General features: G+C 43.1%; 1 protein-coding gene across 1 annotated transcript in view; it reads right to left on the bottom strand.

Moving 5' to 3' along the window:
- PPARG (peroxisome proliferator activated receptor gamma) overlaps positions 1–19,503 on the bottom strand; it is an 88,310-nt gene extending 68,807 nt beyond the window's left edge. The window contains exon 1 of the mRNA XM_083156165.1: positions 19,316–19,503. The gene's annotated coding sequence lies outside the window, so the exon portion shown is untranslated. The remainder of the gene's footprint in view (positions 1–19,315) is intronic.
- Between the last annotated feature and the right edge of the window lie 239 nt (positions 19,504–19,742).

Genomic DNA, 19,742 nt, shown 5'->3' with positions numbered 1-19,742 from the left:
GTTTAGTTTCCTGGACAGACGGCAAGTGAAGGGTGTTCGCTATGAGCCTTTCGTAGAACTTTGTGTCCTTGAAAGTGCCACCATCCGATGCACGGCCATTCCTTCCTACATCCAGGAAGATAAACTCATAGTTGGCATTCACCACAGCCATTAGTACAATGCTAAAATAGCCCTTGTAATTAAAATAGTAGGAACCACTATTGATAGGCTGGGCTATGCGGACATGTTTGCCATCAATGGCTCCACCGCAATTTGGGAAGTTCCATCGCTGTTCAAACTCCTCTGCGATGACTTTCCATTCATTCACGCTGGTAGGGAACTGAAATTAGAAGTAAATAGAATTGATTAGTAAACATGTTCAATTTTTTTACAGCTTGGTGACTACCCACCTGCAACCCCAGACCTATCTGTCCTATCTGATAATGCATGCACATCTAACGAAGTTCCTACTCCGGCACGCACTCCGCCACCCACCCTGGAACCCACTCCACCACTCCCCCGTGCCAAAAAAATGCGTGGCAAAGGAAAAAAAGGAGAAGCAGCGGCACATGAAGAATTTATGATGCGGGCACATCAAGTCCTGCAAAGAAACCCGGACAAACATGACAACTACTTCACTTATGTGGCAGAGTGTGTTCGCAACATGGCTCCTGACCAGCAACTTACTTTTGAAAAGTTATGCATGGAGTTGGTGTATAATGGCAGTTTAGGGTATCTCAACAGTGGCACTAAAATAGTTGGCATTGGTAGTGCACCAGACACACCACTGTCATTAGAATCACCAGTGCCTACTCCGCCTGCCACCGTAGCAGGCCAGTCGAGCACAATTCCAACACATACCCAGTCAACACCTACACAGCCTTCTCAACCCCCCCAGTACCGTCAATTCTACAGTTCTTTACTGATAGAAGATCCAGAGTGTCCTGTTTTTGAGGATCTGTCTTAAAAAATAGGCTACTTTATCATTTACCATCGACATGGTCTCAGCTGCAGGTATGTGATGGCCACTGCTCACATGGCGTATGGCGCACATCAATGGGGCCGGGACCATTGCATCTGCGCCATGCGCCATGTGGGCCGCAGCCTTTACATATCTGCAGCAGACATCCTCTGCCACACAAGGGCCACAGTGTGTATTTTTGTTTATTTATATGCTGCTACCTGTACCTGCATTACCAGAGGGAGAACAGGATTCTCCTCAATCTGGATAGCAAACTCCATTTATTGCCCTTTTTTCTTTGCCAATAGTATGGGGTACTGTGCGGCAGACATGGTCTCGGCTGCAGGTATGTGATGGCCACTGCTCACATGGCGTATGGCGCACATCAATGGGGCGGGGGCCATTGCATCTGCGCCATGCGCCATGTGGGCCGCAGCCTTTACATATCTGCAGCAGACATCCTCTGCCGCACAGTACCTTATCCCTACTGTTGTAAGGGCATGTTCCAGAAGTTACCAGAGTGTCTTTTGTCTTGGTTTTCTACATATATGCTGCTACCTGTACCTGCATTACCAGAGGGAGAACAGGATTCTCCTCAATCTGGATAGCAAACTCCATTTATTGCCCTTTTTTCTTTGCCAATAGTATGGGGTACTGTGCCGAAGACATGGTCTCAGCTGCAGGTATGTGATGGCCACTGCTCACATGGTGTATGGCGCACATCAATGGGGCGGGGGCCATTGCATCTGCGCCATGCGCCATGTGGGCCGCAGCCTTTACATATCTGCAGCAGACATCCTCTGCCACACAGTACCTTATCCCTACTGTTGTAAGTGCCTGTTCCAGAAGTTACCAGAGTGTGTTTTTTGTTTTTTTATATGCTGCTACCTGTACCTGCATTACCAGAGGGAGAACAGGATTCTCCTCAATCTGGATAGCAAACTCCATTTATTGCCCTTTTGTCTTTACCAATAGTATGGGGTACTGTGCGGCAGACATGGTCTCAGCTGCAGGTATGTGATGGCCACTGCTCACATGGCGTATGGCGCACATCAATGGGGCCGGGACCATTGCATCTGCGCCATGCGCCATGTGGGCCGCAGCCTTTACTTATCTGCGGCAGACATCCTCTGCCACACAGTAGCCCGTACTTATTGGGAAAGTTTAAACTGGGTCATACATACTTAAATCTTTATATATAGTGTGTGTTTTTGTACAATATCTTTTATATATGGTATTATAATATATTTTTGTTGACACAATCTATTTACTATTTTACATGTTTTAACCATGAAAGGCCTAAAAAACCTGTTTCTGTCCTAGGCCTAAATTATAAATAAAAATATTTTGTTTGCACAATAAAGTGTACAGTGTATATTTCATCCTTACCTTGCAATACTGGTACTGCAGCACCTTCACAATGGCTTTGCAGGTCTCCGGGATGATGAGGCCCAAAGCTTGCGGGGAGATGAGGGATCCAAACTTTAGGTCAGCAAGAGACCGTCCTGTCGCCAGAAACCTCAGGGTGACCACCAGCCGTTCCTCAGCAGGGATAGCCATGCGATACTTGGTATCCTGCTTCTCGATGTGGGGAGTCACCAGACGCAGCAATTCCTGGAATGTGGCATCATCCATCCTCAAGAAGTTACGGAAATCGTCTGGGTTATTCTCCCTGATGTCCCTGAGCAGTGGCATGTGCGAACGAGTCTGACGCTGAAGTAGCCACTGCTTTGTCCAGCATGATCTTTCTCTCCTGCGCTGGGCTCTCTGACGCCTGAGCTTCAAAACTGCATAATAGAGCAGGTACTGTTGCTGGTGACTACCCATCACTGCATTCTCCATAGTGCAGGGTTAAAAGACACTTTGTAATGGCAGGCAAAACAAAGTAATGTGTAAATAGCTATGTCCAGCGTTCAGCAGGTATAAACCAAGCCTCACTAGTAACAAAGCAGAAATACACTGGTTTAAAATGGCTGCTGCTATTCCTATCCCCCTCTGCTAGTCCTCCCCCTCTGCTAGTCCAGCCCCTTCATTCAAATTTCAAAGGCCCATCTGACGACGGTCGCATGTGTTCTTGCAAAAAAAACAAAAACCAGCGATCCGACCGTCTTAACGACCATCGCGGGCGCATCGGGATCGGATCTAGATCGTTCCGCAAAAAACCACAATTTTTGCTAATCGTTTGCTGGGGACTGCCTGGGAGCTCCCGGGAAGTCCAAGGGAAATCGTTCCATGGTCGTCTATCGGTCGTGAACGACGGTGGTCGTCCTGGTGTGTACCCCACATAACACTCAGTAAACCATCTGTACAAGTAAGTAAGGCTTAAATGGGGGTCAACTGCCAGCACATTAAATATAATTCACAAAAAGCATACACGTGGTCAACTATCAGTCCATTACACAATTCCAAGCCTACATAAGGTCCAACTGCCAGCCCAAGGGTTTGAACTTGAGGCCTAGATTGGGGCCAACTTCCTGCCCACCACCAGCAACTCAAGGTATCCAAACTCCCCTCCCAATGAAATGAAAGATGCCTACCTGGAATGGTGGTGTTGCTGACCCGGGTACCGTAAAGTCAGCCTGCCCAGTGTATTGTCCAGGAGAGCACCCTTAAGAAAGACCTAAAGCAATAAAACTACTTCTAGCATTCTTCCCCGCAACAATAACCCGACGACCAACAAAATACTAATAAAAAGGATAGGGAGGGTGGGACTTCAGAAGAAGCAAAAGAACTCCCACTTCAGGAACAATATTATAAAGCACAAACCACAACCCAAACACGCCCATCAAATCCTGATAGGCCAGAGGATAAACAAGCCCTAAGCCAATCCCCGGCATCCTAACAAATTAAGGTTGAGAGCATTTTAACATATTGAGGGCCAGATGTATCAAGCTTCAAAAAGTGATAAAATGGAGAGTGATAAACCACCAGCCAATCAGCTCCTACCTGTTCATTTTCAAACCAAGCTTGCAGCGTGACAGTTAGGAGCTGATTGGCTAGCTGTTTATCACTCTCCGCTTTATCACTCTTTGAAGATTGATACATCTGGCCCTTAAAGAGAGGTAAAGTGGAGAAAGATAAAGTATCAGCCCGAGCTCCTGTCATTTTACAGGGTATTTATTATTGACACTTAGGAGCTAATGGGTTGGAAAGTACTTTATTTTTCTTTAAGCTTTGATAAAAAATGTTGGTGGTTTAAATTCCACCAGGCATAGTAAATATCTTCTGCCTCCTATATAGGCACAAAAGAAATAAAAGTTTAGAACCATAAGGCTAATAATGTTCTAGATCAGGCATGTCCAAACTGTGGCCCTCCAGCTGTTGTGAAACTACACATCCCAGCATGCCTTGCCATAGTTTTAGCATTCCCTAATAGCAAAACTGTGGCAAGGCATGATGGAACTTGTAGTTTGAAAACAGCTGGAGGGCGATAGTTTGGACATGCTTGGTCTAGATGATAAGGGTGAATTATAGGAAGGTTATCTGATTAAAAGCTAACAATTACATAAAAAAATATGCAGGTAACACAGAAACTAGAATGCTAAGTAGTGGCTTACATATACAGTCATACATATGTGGCTGTGTCCGCATTAAGCACAGAAATACATACTTAGCCCTGCAAAGCAAATGATCCTCACTAGCTGTCATGCGACAAGTCATCTGCAGCAATTATCAACTAAGTTTCCGTTTTCTCAATAGCTGCATTTACAGGAGAAAAGCGGAATTGCAGGCAACAAAATACTTTTTAATACAAATACGTTCCAACCATTATACCAAAATAAATGATTAATTTTTGTTTTGACACTTCAAATATATTGTAAATGATATATCTAAAAGACACAGTATTCTGCCAGTCAAAGTATTTAACTGTTCTATGAGCCCTCGGATGAAACAGTTTTCTGTGGATCAGGAACAGAGCATTATGTCCCTCCTGGAGAGGGTAATGTTGGGAGGTATGATTAAACAGAAAATACTATATAGGCTGTGCGGTAATACAAATGATCAATATACTGTACCTTGTTGTGGGCTATATAATAAATACTGATAATGTCCAACAAAAACACGGGGGGGGGGGGGGAATTAGATTAGCCACTGGCACTATTGTAACATACATTTTTGTCACAACAGTGATCGCGATACATGGATCCCAAATAAGTTCCCAGATCCCTTTGTTTTTGTGCAAAGTGCCAGGAAAACCATGGGTAAATCGGGTCAATATTTTACAGCGAAAACAGGATTGTGTGTAATTGAATCATACCCACCATCCTACTATATATCCACTGTTAGAATAATATATCCTTATGTCAATAAACAGTGTTGAGTCGACATACAGGCCATTGTCCCCTTCTACAGCCCCACAGTACCACCATATTAATCACCAGTTATTTATATAGCGCATACATATTCCACACTGCTCTACAGAGAATATTTTAACATACACACTGTCCCTGCCCCAGTGGAGCTTACACAAGCACAGGGAGAATATACAAACTCTGCACAGTTAGGGACATGGTGGGAATCGAACCCATGACCTCAGTGCTGTGGGGCAGTAATGCTAATGGGGCCTACACACGGTTCGATTTGGACATGTTTTTGATTCGATTTTAATTCTAGAAGCAAAATCTAATCGAAATTGAATCAAAATCGAACAGTGTTAACTGCCTTCGATCTAGATTCGATGTGCTGCATCGTGGCCCCAGGATCGAAAAAAGGATTGCCCTGCAAGTCTATTTCTGCTTTGAAGTGGAAGATCAAATTCAGTTACGTGCTGCTCTATAAAGCACCCACGGGTGCCATCCTCCTGCCACCCTCCCTTCCTTCTGTTCAATTCCAGAAACCGGCCATCAATAGCGAAATGGTATAGACGGCCACCGGGTCGAACCGTGTGTACTCCATAACCATTACACCGTCTACTGTTTCTGCCAACCATTAAACCACCATGTGATCGCAACCAGTAACCCATACGCAGATAGTAAACTTCTGCAGTTAACAATACATTCTACAGCAAGCAAGCAACGCATTCCTAATATAACGTCTGCCCATTGGCAGGGGCGGATTTTGGGATGAGGGCGCCCCTAGGCACAAAAATAATGTTTGCACACCCCCCCTTGCCTAATTGTATTATTTTTATTGATTCCTTATAAGCCCTCATTTCATAATAGCCAATGTAATGGATTTATTAAAAAAAGCCACTAACTGTGACATGTTCTTTTGTTATGAATACATATTTACGTATTTTATTTATGTCCTATCCATTTACACTCTATTTCAGATGGAATATACAGTGGATATTTTGCAGTTATTGGTACATTTTGGGCTGACAGTACTATCACAGGCATCCAAGTGCCGCCCCCAAACATGTGCCGCCCCTAGGCACGTGCCTCGCGTGCCTAATGGGAAATTCGTCTCTGCCCATTGGAAGATAAATGGAAGCTGCAATAAATGCGAAACAGCCTTAAATCATGAAACTAACTAGAGATGCTGGAAACGGATAGCAATTCTTGCACAAATATGTCTAACTGGTTCTCTGATATCTAAAGTTCAGCGGAATTTCCCAAATTTTAAATTGTTGGGGACAGCAGAACAGGTCTCACCATGTTCCATCAGGTTTGCACATGAGTCACATATGTATAAACTGGTGCGAACAGGTTTCAGCTAAATTTGATATGTTTTGGGGATTTTATTGTCTTTGGGACTATATAGTAATTTTTATTTATATAGGGCACTGTGAAGGCGTTTTATAGACATCAAAACAATGCACAATATACATAACATAGGTCTTCCAATGAGTAAAACGTAAAGGTTCCCGATTTTTCTCGTGATTTTATTGTTATCAGCATTTTGGCAGAGACCTATTTACCAAATATAATAATACCAACAAAGGTTAGGTATTCCTTGGATGTCCAATATCTCCAATATAAGCCACAGCCCCTTATTTATTTTGGCAAAGGATGGCTCTATAGGTTTGTATAGGTGCTGCTAAAAGGTCAGATTTACCAAGCCTCAGAGGGCCTTATTCTGGTCGATGCATAAATTTCCGAATTCTTTTGGATGGCTTTTTGTTAGCCGTCTGCGCATGCGTGGGCAACGCTATGCGCATGTGCCACGCACGGTCTACGTACTCGTTCTCACTAATACCGTACAGAAATGTGCACCGCATTCACTCGGGAAATATGGGCGTAATCATTCGGAAGTACACAGGGGCGTAGTTTCAAAGTGGGCTAAACTGGGCGTAAACATGGGCGTTCACGAGAGAGTGCACTACTTCTGGTAGGCGTGCATTCGGGCAGAACACCGACTGCAAACGAACCAAAAGGCAGAAAATATGCGGTCTCCATAAGCAAGTATTGCTTTGCGGACACCACTCGGTCATGCGCTAGGCATTCGGATCGCCCAATTAGTACGGCCGCACCTGAACCAATGTCAGCTGAACACAATACAATCCACTCCTCTACTCATTACTCATTAATTACACTCTTTTCATTGCTTCAATTGGAACAATTGCAGCTTAAATGGACCATTACAAAACACACAAATATATGCTGAAAGCGCGGCTGCATTTTTTACACACATTTACACTGCAAGCAATGGACAGAACTTGGTATCACTAATACCCGCTTCCCGTCACAGCTTCCCATCCGTTCTGACGCTGTAAGACCGTGCAGAATCTTTGTGTGGCCACCACACACGCACGGTTTGGATGTTGTCCGTAAACACACCCTCTTCTTAGAGAGCGAGTCCGTCCGAATGCGGAGGACCTGTGGGCGTTTCTTCTTACAATGTCTGCACAGCGTGGCGTGCGGTCCGCTACGAAAGAATTCGGAAATTTACGCACCAACCAGAATAACCTCCAGAATGCGGGTGCCATCTTGGAATTCCTCTCTGTCAGACTCATTGGTGTTTATTTACTAAGATGGGAGTTCTAATGCAGATGGGATGTTGCTATAGGCAACCAATCAGATTATATCTATTATCTTCTAGAAAGTATTAAATAAAGAAGTAGATTCTGATTGGTTGCTATGGGAAACATCCAATCTTTACTAGAACTCCTATCTTAGGATATAAACCGCATGAAGGAAGCATTGCGGGACAGAGCTGTTTAGGAATTTTGGTCCAGGCATCCAAACTTTAAAATATACATGTGGTAAGTTAAATTAACATTTTACAAATTGAAGCATAATTACCAGGTCCCAACTGATAAATCAGCCACAGAGTGAAAAAGTCACTTTGAGAAAATAGTACCACAGAGAAAACAGGATACAATGATATAAACCAATGACAGATTGCCACACGGACCAAGTAAACAACTCAAAGTACTCAAATTATAAGTCAGCTACTTTCTTAGCCAGTGATAAAACAGCTCCCATTTGTGAGCACCAGTTATTTTTCAGTTGCATGTTATTGAATCATAAAATCTTATTTTTATTGCAGGTACTGTAGTAAAAGGCTAACAAGAAGATGTGTGTATTTTGCCATGTTCTGTAGGAAGACTCGGTGCCCTGTTTTCTGAGATAAGTTTATTGGATTCTATGGCAGAAGAATGAGAAATGAGCCAGCACCTGTCCCCTTCCCAACCTGAGTTATATCTGAAAAATAAACTGCTCTTATCTACCATATCGGGGCCTTATTCAGATCCCGTTGGATCAGAGGCCCAAACAGCAAAATATCTATGTACGGTCCTTACAGTTCATGTGCATTATGGGTGTTGCGTCGTTGGACGCAATACACCTGCAGACGTCACTAGATTGGCGAGGATCTGTTAGCAGATGGACATTTCCTGGTTTCTGTAGGAACTGCCGTGGCTGACTTGCGTGACCACAATAGTGTGGCAGGTGATCTGTAATACAAGCAGGAGGCATCTACTTATACAAGAGGCCTCCGGTTTCATTACCATATCTGTGCATCTATGCTTCTTGCTGTCATCTACAACCACATTCCTATGTCATTTATACCCCTTTTCCATGAGCAAGCTGGGTTGCACCTAGGATTTTGTACCCGGGTTGCAAAACATTCACAATGGTGCAGATGACATCACCGGGAGATGGCGCCGGGGCGGCACTGGGAGGTGAGAGCGTCTCCTAGCGGTGGCATCTGCATAGCAGTGAATGGGTTGCCCATCGACTCCGGTTACCCGTTTCCCGGAAGCATCCCGAGTCCAACTCAGGTAACTACTTGCATCACCACACACTGACCCAGGATAGTTTTGCTAATGGAAAGGGGTATTAGGAAGTGCCAATTATTTACTGCAGTGGTTCCCAACCAAGGCCCTTAAGTACCCCCAACAGTTCACTTTTTCCAGGTCACCCGGTAGGTGCACAGCTGCACTCATTACTCACTGACACATTTTAAAAGATCCATAGGTGGAGCTAATTATTTTACTGGTGATTCTGTGTGGAGACCTGGAAAACGGGTGGGGAACCACTGATCTACTGCATAGTACAAAAGTAGGTAAGTACCAGCAGTAAGCCACAATGCACTTAAGGCCCATACACACTGGGTGACTTTGAGCTGAAAGTCGCTCAAAACAGGAGGTTTGAGCGGCTTTCAGCTCACAGCCACCCAGTGTTTATGCCCTGGCGATGAGCGGTGATCGCTGCTGCGCGCTCCCGTATCATCGCTGGGAAAGCCGTTCATCTGCTGGTAATACCAGCAGAAGAGCGGCTTTGAGGACAGCTTTGCCTAGTGCTGCGCTTTGCAAAGCCATCCTCTACCCACTGACGGCGCCAGGCAGGGGGAAAGCCACTCAGGGTGTATGCACTGAGCGGCTTTCCCCCAGCGATGATAGCGATCATCGCTGTCCATACATGCTGGGTATAGTCACCCAGTGTGTATGGACCTTAGATTTCAATAAAGGCAATATTAAACCCTCCCAAAAAACTATTCCAAAATACAAAAATAGAATAAAAATTAGTTGACACATGGTAAAATGAAGATCATTAGTGTTCTCGTGTGCTTTTACTAGACAAAGGAATTTTCATTGCTACTGCTACCTATATGTAAGAAATAAAAGCTCATTACCTTCTAAAGGACATTGCTTTTATTGTTTTTATTTGCTGTGAGGGTTATCTATGTGCAAGTAGCGTCATCAACTTGTACAACAGGATTTTTGGGCTTTGAAAGAATTTTCCATGCTATATTTCACTGTGCTTCAGACACCAAGAAATTGCCCAGCTTTGTTCAGAAAGTAAATGTTGATGAAAAGAATGTACAATATGTTAGAATTTAACATAAACTTGTCACATAAACACTCAATATAAAACAATCTGTTTAGGATTTTACTGAAACGTATTTGATTTTAAGTTTACATGATTGTTGTAGCGGTCTTATGTTCTTCAAACTCATAGTGCAGATCTAATGTAGATAGCATGAATTGTATGTAAATAGTACAGAGATAGCAAAGATTGCATAGCACTCGAATCTTAAGTCGAGTCGAATAGCAAGGGAATCTCACCGTGTGTACACGGGTTGGGATAATTTGGTCTACAGCATGATGGTCGACAGTCATTAGGTCGACACCATTAGGCCGACAAGGGAAAAGGTCGACATGGGTAAAGGTCGACATGGGTCTAGGTCGACATGGTTCTAGGTCAGAAGGTCATTAGTTCGACCGGTCGACAGTCAAAAGGTCGACATGGGGTTTTTCGCAGTTTTTTACCTGAATGTCAACACAGTCGACATGGACACAGTTTAAAGTGCACCGCATCCCCTCGCATTGCTCACGATGTGTTGGGCACTATTGTATTCTCCCACCATGCCCTAGTGGATGGTAGGGCATAAAATACCGCCTGTCAGCTAAAAAAAACCCAGTGAAAAACACCATGTCGACCTTATGACTGTCGACCTAGACATTGTCGAACTAAGGACCTGTCGAACTAATAACCTTTTGACCTAGAACCATGTCGACCTTTTCCCATATCGACCTAGACCCATATCGACCTTTTCCTATGTCGACCTAATGGTGTCGACCTAATGACTGTCGACCATCATACTGTAGACCAAATGACCGCATCCCGTGTACACTGCATATTTTCCCAGCATAATACACTTATTTTCCAGGCAGACTATATGGTACAGATACTGTATTATATACTATATTTTATCGGAAGATAACACATAGGTCCCAGGATCATTTCCCAGACCCATGTATTATCGCAGCTCTGAGGGCTGATCATCGGGGATCACGCTTGGCTTGCCTGATGAATTCCTGATAAATGCCAGTTATTAGGGCTAACTGCATAGCCCCCGGGAGATCCACTAGCCATGATCATTTACAGCGGCTAATAGAGCACCCCCTACGAGAATATACTTACAAGGCTGAATTCACCTATTTGTGACTATAAGCTATAGCTATAGTTGTATTATTAACATAAAGAAGTGCCGGTTTACGTGTTTAAGATCTCCGATGTTCGTGAAATAGCAAGGGGAGCATCTCATGAAGAAAGAGAGCATCGCACAGTGAATTCTAAGATGGATCAACAACTACAGAAGAGTGAGACATTTTCAGGAATGTTCTGCACAATTTCCACCACATTTTCAAATTTGAATAAGAAATTTCATGCACTTTCCTGGAAGAAACTAAAGCTCTCTACGGCAGTCGCACAGCAGAGGGCAGTTACTTTTCTCTCCCACTTACACTGTATGTTCACTTACCGACAGTGTGAATGTCACTCCTCAGAACAGAACAGCAACAGGTATGGCTCATAGGGTTGACACCTACTAGGTCAACATGCATTGGTTCGACCACAGAAGGTCGACATGGCTTAGGTAAGTGTACCGCGTCCCCTCACATAGCTCGCTGCTCTCGCCTTGCTTCGGGCACGGTGCCGCACTACACTCAGCACTATTGTATTCTCCCTCCCTAGTGGATGGTAGGGCATGAAATACAGTGAAAAACTCATGTCAACCTTTTGGCTGTCGAGCTAATGCTTGTGTCGACCTTCCAACCCTGTCCACCTAAGCAATGTCGACCTTTAGTGGTTGACCCAGTGCATGTCGACTTTATATGTGTCAACAACTGTATACCTCTATGTGCGGTTCCACTGTGCGCACTTTTGCTGTACAAGGATAAAAGCAATATGCTGTGTATTTATCTCCGGCATATGTGTCGGCTTGGTAAATATACTATTAGTTTGTTGTAGCATTTAGGGCCTTATTTTGGTTCATTCTTTCTGACAAAATCCTTCTTAGATGGGCAAAACCATGTGCACTGCAGGTGGGGCAGATGTAACATGTGCAGAGAGAATTAGATTTGGGTGGGGTTTTACTTCAAAGTGAGATCTATATTGCTGTGTAAAAGTAAAGCAGTCAGTATTTTCCCTGCACAGAAACAAAATTACTCACCCAAATCTAATTCTCTCTGCACATGTTACATCTGCCCCACCTGCAGTGCACATGGTTTTGTCCATCTAAGAAGGATTTTGTCAGAAAGAATGAACCATAATAAGGCCCTTAGTCTCATTTTAGGTTAGTGGTGATCTGAGTGTTGTCGTAAAGAGAAGAGGGAGTTATGTATATAAACATACAAGCACAGACCTGGAATACCAATACTGCATGCGGAAATTCTGATGCAACCGGCTATACTGTCATCTCTCCTGTAGAAGCTTGTTATTTTACAATATTTACATTATCAGTAACATACTGGCTCAGATGTTTGATTCCCAGGGGGAGGAGGGAACAGGGAGACTGACAGCTATATCAGAGCTGCTGTGTTTTCAGGAGACTGGTGCTAATAGTTATACAGTTATATCATCCGTTAGCCATTGCAGCTTCTTCAGTAGATCTACTGAGAGCACATGTGCAGTAATAATGGGCCAGATGTATCAAGCTTCAATAAGTGATAAAAAACTGGCCAATCAGATCCTACCTGTCATTTTTCAAACCCAGCCTGTAACATGACAGTTAGGAGCTGATTGGCTGGTTGTTTATCACTCTATAGTTGATCACTTTTTGAAGCTAAATGATGTAATTTCTTACTGCTGCAATTGCAGTTTTTGCGGAAAAATGTGACACATAAATATTGCACCCAAGGGCCTAGAAATAAAACGTTATTTTCCATAAAATGATGTACACTATTATGGTTCGTGCCTATCTACTAATAGCAAGGTTGATAAAAATGGGGACTACGATTGACCCCATTCACCTGAAAAGTGAAGAGCTTCATATTTTATTCACATTCGTTTTATCCCTCTTCAGATTACGTAAACTGCTATAAACCTATGAAGGCATAGTAGCAGGATAGAGAACTTCACATCTTGATTCTGGAACCAGAACTTCTCATCTGCATCCTGCGGCTCACACAGCCAGTGTCACTTTCACCAGGTGGAGATTTTGACAAATGTGGAAATCTCCTCCAGAATGCTGGGGAAGTAACTTGCAGGGTTACATCGCCTACCGCTGCCACAGTCCCTGTGGGTTTCCCTCACATACATGGCAGGGATATTACCATTAAAAATGAAATATCTGCCACAAAACAGAGTGTCGTACTGTGATTATGAATACATATACCCCTAAATGTTTTATTTTTTTTTCTAAAAAAGAATGAGCCAGGATATGCCAAACAAAATATGTCAGGCTTTCCAATATTAAATCATTTCAGCTGTACAAAATGCTTTGTTCCCAAAACTTGTCACTTTTTTGTTTTACACAACTCACTGTTGCAAATGATTAGAAGCGTTAGAATGATATATTTGTTCCTTGCTTTGTTTCTTCAGACTGCTATTAATAATTAATGGTAAACAACCGACAGATATAACAGGGTTTACCAGGGCAACCATAATCATAAGACACATGAGGTACTGAGCAGAGTTCTTTGGAATGGCCCTCTGTGATCTGCTTTCACTGTAAACTTATTCCCCTCTTTATCCCCCCCTCTGCCATCATATGACATTCTAGGAATTTGTGAGCGTGACTGACAGTCATAATTGTCTGCCCTCCAGAGACATTTTGAAAAGGAGATAATGATTTGTTGGAAGTCAGCTACTAAAATTACTTAATGATGTTAGGTTAATAAATCCAACACATAGCTAGAATATATAAGAACATATTTATTCGAAATTAAATATTCCTATACAGTTGTGAGTAAATTGGGTACTTATATGTTAGTTGGGCGCTCCAGCCGCTCCTACCCCCACTATCCATGTCCGCGTAGAGTTGATTTTATGGTACTTGTTTTCTAGCACGGCGCCCATCACATACCATTACATGGCAGCAAGCCCCACGAGGGGACGCGGAATAGATGTTAAGTCTGCCGCGTCCCCTCGCGGGGCTCACCACGCTATCTAAAATCAACTCCACGCCGACATGGATAGTGGGGTTATGAAAAGCCCTCGCGGGCTCGTCACGCTTCGGGTTGGCGTTGATAGTGGGGGTGGCGTTCACAATGGGGGTGCATTTAACATTGTAAGCACCCATCTGGGTGCTTGTACAATTATAAATCGCATCGCATGCATCGCATGTCGCTATATTGTATGCAATACAATGAGATGTATAAGATGCTGTAAGATCAAAATCGTGGGTGCTGTGCTAGGAAACAAGTACCGATTTTATATAGTGTGGCGAGAGCAGCGAGCCCCGCGAGGGGACGCATAAAACTAAGCAAATAGCTTAGTGGGCACCCAACTAACATATAAGTACCATAAATTGTATTAACATTTTTACTCTTACACATAGAACATTTCTAAGCGATCTGACTAAAATTGAAGCACGGGATGTTCCGTGCGTAGGGACCCCAGCGACGGTGATCCGCAGTCCCACACATTGCCATTGTCAGGCTAGATTTATAGTGCATGCAGTATAAATCTAGTCATCACCAGTGTTCTCATCAGAGAACACTGGCTGTGACAGATCGCTCAGCACACATCGCTGGTGCATTGTTGTATGCTGAGCGATCTGTGCTAAGCAGTATCGCTCAGCACAGAGGCTCAGTCGCATTAGAGTGCCAGCATCCTCGGTTGCATTTTACAATTGGAAGCAAAACAGTAATAAATCAAGACTGGGTAATATAAGACAGAGAAGAGGTAAAAGGGCCCTGCTTTCCAAGGAGACAAATGTAAACTGCCAGGTAAGTGCAGAGGAGTGTACGGAATTGGGTTCAGCCAGTGCAGCTTTTGTGAGTATTATGACTGCATGTCAGCAATGGTTATACAACTTTTACTCCATGTTATGAAATGTCTTGAATTGTCTTTTTTTTTTTTTTGGACTGCTTCCGTTTAAGTACTATGTAAAGCTCCGTGCATACCGGGCGACTGCTGCCTCCGTGCTGAGTGGGGGGCTTAAGCTCGATCGCTCAGCACTGTCTTTCCCTGCGGTCGATATCGATGCGAGATCATATCGCTTTGAATGGGGCGCTACAGAGACTTTGGATAATAATAATAATGATATCTCTAAATTGCAGTATGAAAATAAAGGCACATAGGGGGAGATTCTCTAAGCGAAAAATGCGGTAAAAACCCCGTTATCGGGGTTTTTACAGCATTTTGGGATGCTGTAAGCATCCCCGGCGGGTTACCGCGGCGGGGGGCATCGCCAGAAAAATCTGACGATGCCCCATAGAAGCCAATGGGCTTCTACCGCAACCCTCCGCCGCCCCGCGCCGACCCCCTGCCGCCCCCTCACCTGTGTCCGGGCAGCACAGAGCTGTGCTGCCCGGACCTGTGACCTCCTCCCTGCACTGATCCTCTTCCGGGTGCAGGGAGGAGGAGAGCCCGGCGCAGCAGCAGCAACGTCGGGTGTGTGAGGGAGGGGGGAGCCGCCGGGACCTGCTGGGACCCGGCGACTCTCACCGCAAAGGACAGCTCTTAACGCAAGAGCTGTCCTTTGCCTTAATTATCGCATATGTTACTACATATGTGATAATTAAATATGCAATGGGCGGCGAAGGGGGGCGGAGATTTTAAGAGAATCTCCCCCATAGTTGCTAAATATATATATATATATATATATATATATATATATATATATATACACACAACAGTAATTGCAACTCTTGTATCCTAGCATAGTTTTCACATGAATAATGACATGGATAAAAGCAGATGGAAGTATTTTATGTTTAGTCGTCCACGAAATTTACAATGAGCAATCGATGATCAGTGCAACCCTATAAAGTAAGTGAATTTTCCTAACAAGTTTTTCAACATAGAGGGAAAAGTTTGCTGGGTTTACAGAAGGGACTGATGATCCCGCTATCCCACTTGGTCGAATTCACCATAAAGAACTAGAGGATTATGGGTAAATTTACTAAAGTGTGGATTTATATAAGGGGAAATGTTGCCAGAGTGACCAATCTCTACTTCTATCAACACACACTTTAATAAATATTTTTTTAAAGTCTCTTATCTTTCCATCCCAGGAAATATACAGGGACCACTATTGGACAACTTTCATGCTGTAATTACCATTAGTTATGTTAATGGCCTCATACCAGCTCTCATAATTATACAAATGAAGCATCTCTCCGCACCATTAAATGGATATCTAAAATGAAGCTCTATGAATCAAGGTATAATATAAAGGTGATAATCAGAAAAAAAAAGCAAATCCACCAATAGTCAACTAAATATTTCTGTGACAGTACTATCTTCCCGTGCTTTCCCTAGTCTATGTACTAAGAATTGGAGCGAGATAAAGTACCAAGCAACCAACCAGCTCCTAACTGTCACATTTCATAGCCTCTGTCTGTTTTAACTCTCCAAGTCTTAGTACATAAACCCTTTAGAAATCGCTGAATTAGAAACACCCATGTACACACTCAGAGGGGTGAATTTATTTGACAAAAGTGTCAGATACCTGTTTCTAGATAGCAGTATAAATGGTTCATCGCCAACGCCCACCTGTTTGCTGACTCTGAACATCTGAAAGGAACACGAACAGGACTTTCAAGGAAAAACCTGCCTAACATCTTCATCATTAATTGAAAGCAGGAATGCCACTTGATAACTACATCACAACTTTAAAGCAATTTAAGGATTTTGAGAGTGATACAATTCTGGATTCCTATTCCACGTGAGACATTTTCACTGGCGAATTAGTAGATGTAATCAACTAGTTAATATTCATTTGGGCACAACATTGCACAAGTCAAAATTCAACAGTTTAAACACAGAAGACTTAACTCCCAGTAATAACATAACCAGGGGCTGGAGTTAACTAGCACGATCAGGGGATATTCAGATTGATAAATCATGCTATTTTTCAAACAGTAATTACAATGTACATTATTAATAACAAATCTGAGCTGACCAAGTCACTTATTGTTGTTTCCAAGCTAAAGATTATTGCAGAATCCCCTGATGGAACTGTTTCAGTGTCCACAGAATATCTTACTTACAGTATGCTGCACATCACTAACACACACATGTGGGTTCCCCAAAACTCACTTCCTAAATCTAGACCAACATCATGTGACCCAGAAAATGCAAACTCAGCAAAAATATTCACGCTGAATCATGTCAAGAATGTGATCTGTGACGTTACAGTATAAAAAGGGTTCTAGACTTAAGTGAGAACCACTGATGTAATAGACTTTTTTAGTAATGTATTGGGAGTTATTAATATATGTATTTCTGTTATTATTAGGACTGCTTCCTTATGTAGTGTAGTTAGGATGCAGAAATATGGGAATATTCTAGCAGTAGACAGGGGACGTCAATCTCATGCTGTGATATATTTCAGTGGTTCCCAAACTTTCTAGAGTACTTCAATTTCTATTCATGGCACCCCGTGCTGTTTCCATTGATATACTTGGGAATAAAATATTAAATTGAGTAAATTGTGCCTACCTGTCTTCTTTAGGGTCAGTTATGTCATGCTGTACAGTGGTGCGTCTGACTGTCCACACGATTCATGATTGACAGCCACTAGCACTGGTTTTGCCTATCACTTTCACCATAAGCCCTGCACCCCAGGGGGCCTAGACGCACAGTTTACCAATATGTTAATGTGAAGCAGATTTATGTATATACTAAATTGTTATACACTTTACAGTGGCAATGTGATAATTATAATGTATTGTCATGGTGCAAAGTGTTGTAGTGAGAAATATATTGCATAATATAGAGGTTATCTTGTAGGAAAATCTACACATCCAGTATATCACACATAGGTCAGCCTGGAGCTTCCAGCATTACACATATTGACCAGTCCAGTACATTACATCTCTTATGTACAATGTAATATTGACCATTCTGAAGACCACAGAATATACTGCATTTGCCAGTCCATCACTAAGTGACCAATATATATATATATATATATATATATATATATATATATATATATATATATATATATATATATATATATATATAGACAGGACCCCACACTGTGCTAAAAGATATCTAAGAACAGCAACTCTGAGAGAATCCCTTCTTTCTATATATATATATATATATATATATATATATATATATATATATATAATATTGAAAACAATGAAGTCCTCAGTACAGCATAAGTGACCAATGCAAACTCTCAGGACACTTACTGACCAGTGCACACTCAGGGCATCACTTATTGACCAGTGCACACTCAGGGCATCACTTATTGACCAGTGCACACTCAGGGCATCACTTATTGACCAGTGCACACTCAGGGCATCACTTATTGACCAGTGCAAACAATCAGGACATCACTTACTGACCAGTGCACACTCAGGGCATTACTTATTGACCAGTGCACACTCAGGGCATCACTTATTGACCAGTGCACACTCAGGGCATCACTTATTGACCAGTGCAAACAATCAGGACATCACTTACTGACCAGTGCACACTCAAGGCATCACTTATTGACCAGTGCAAACAATCAGGACATCACTTACTGACCAGTGCACACTCAAGGCTTCACTTACTGACCACTGCACACTCAGGGCATCACTTACTGACCATTGCACAGACTCAGGATATACTTACTAACCAGTCTATAGACATCAATATTTCACATACTATCCACTATCGGTCAGTCACATCTTATGCTACACAGTCTTCCAAACTATTGCCCCAAGCCCTGCAAATACAGTCCTGTATGCTGTGTCACCAGTCCAGCACATACTGACCAGAATGTCATGACATAATTAAATCCTCTGTACAGCAAACATTTCATATCTAATGACCAGAACTATATATAGTACTGCAAACAATGTGGAACATGAAGTAACAGTACCTGCAGAGTGCTGCCCAGTATGGTACTGTTAGCTCTGCTGGGTTCTTTCATGTCCCAATATACATAGAGACATGAGAACACTGCTAGGCAAGTTGTGAATGGAAAGTGACAGTGTGTGAGATTTCTCTGCAATATTATGATTAATGGTTTCTCCCCCACGTGTATCCCACCACATCGCACCTTGGCTGCTGTAGTCATGAGATGAGGATGACCTACCTGCAGTGTCAGTGTTCCCTGGCAGTCTCAGTCAGCAGTAGTGTGCCATGCGCTGCCAGTGCTCGCCGGGATGATGTTACAGTAGTGCCCAGCTAGTGCTGTCAGACACTCTCTATTCCCTATCACTGTCTTCCCTTCTCTGTCTCCCAACAGCCCTGTCTGTACTCAGTGTCAGGAACCCTGTCACTCCCCCCTCCCTCCCGAGTTCCTCCCTCTCTCCACCCCGAACCCTCCACAGAGGGTGAGTGTGGCACCTCACCAGCATCTCATGTCCACTGCGCTGCTGATGACCACTACTCTACTTGTGTTTTCACTGATCCGGTCTATAATTGCCCTATAAATCATAATATTGCAGAGAAATCTCATTGTGGATCACGCTGCCATCTACTGGCCTTCTGCTATCATTCTACTATATGTGATAGCAGTG

Source organism: Crinia signifera, chromosome 8 (genome assembly GCF_055691185.1).
Source record: "Crinia signifera chromosome 8, ASM5569118v1, whole genome shotgun sequence".
Lineage (NCBI taxonomy): Eukaryota > Metazoa > Chordata > Amphibia > Anura > Myobatrachidae > Crinia > Crinia signifera.
This window is presented reverse-complemented; position numbering and strand designations above follow the sequence as displayed.